Here is a 1,160-nt window from a genome sequence, read left to right as displayed (position 1 = left end):
TGATGTCAGTACTGGGGGGAAGGATATTAGTTTTGATGGTATTGGTACAGAATAGATGGGGGGGTTGTGATTCCCTGTGATGTCAGTATTGGGGGTATTGGTACAGATGGGGGGGGGGGGGTTGTGATTCCCTGTGATGTCAGTATTGGGGGTATTGGTACAGATGGGGGGGTAGTGATTCCCTGTGATGTCAGTATTGGGGGTATTGGTACAGATGGAGGGGGGGGGGGTAGTGATTCCCTGTGATGTCAGTTTTGGGGGTATTGGTATAGTTGGGGGGTAGTGATTCCCTGTGATGTCAGTATTGGGGGTATTGGTATAGATGGGGGGGGGGTAGATATTCCCTGTGATGTCAGTATTGGGGGTATTGGTATAATTGGGGGGAGGGGTAGTGATTCCCTGTGATGGTATTGGTATAGAAGGGGGGGTAGTGATTCCCTGTGATGTCAGTATTGGGGGTATTGGTATAATCGGGGGGGGGGGGGTGTATTGATTCCCTTTGATGTCAGTATTGGGACAGATGGGGGGGGGTAGTGATTCCCTGTGATGTCAGTATTGGGGGTATTGGTATAATTGGGGGGGGGTAGTGATTCCCTGTGATGTCAGTATTGGGGGCATTGGTATAATTGGGGGGGGCGGTAGTGATTCCCTGTGATGTCAGCATTGGGGGTATTGGTACAGATGGGGGGGGGGGTAGTGATTCCCTGTGATGTCAGTATTGGGGGTATTGGTACAGATGGGGGGGGGGTAGTGAATTACTGTGATGTCAGTGTCGGGGGCTATTAGTAGGGATGGGGGGTGGTAATGCCCTGTGATGTCAGTGTTGGGGGGTATTGGTAGGGATGAGGGGTGGTAATTCCCTGTGATGTCAGTGTGGGGGGGTATCAGTAGGGATGTGGGGTGGTAATGCCCTGTGATGTCAGTGTGGGGGGGTATTAGTAGGGATGTGGGGTGGTAATGCCCTGTGATGTCAGTGTCGGGGGGGTATTAGTTGGGATGGGGGGTGGTAATTCCCTGTGATGACAGTGTCGGGGGGGGGGGGGGGTATTAGTAGGGATGGGGGGTGGTAATGCCCTGTGATGTCAGTGTGGGGGGGTCTTAGTAGGGATGTGGGGTGGTAATGCCCTGTGATGTCAGTGTCGGGGGTATTAGTAGGGATG

This window comes from Staurois parvus, unplaced genomic scaffold (assembly GCF_062004578.1).
Source record: "Staurois parvus isolate SC_StPar_1 unplaced genomic scaffold, SC_StPar_1.0 ptg003087l, whole genome shotgun sequence".
Taxonomy (NCBI): Eukaryota; Metazoa; Chordata; class Amphibia; order Anura; family Ranidae; genus Staurois; species Staurois parvus.
Note: the sequence above shows the minus strand (reverse complement) of the source record.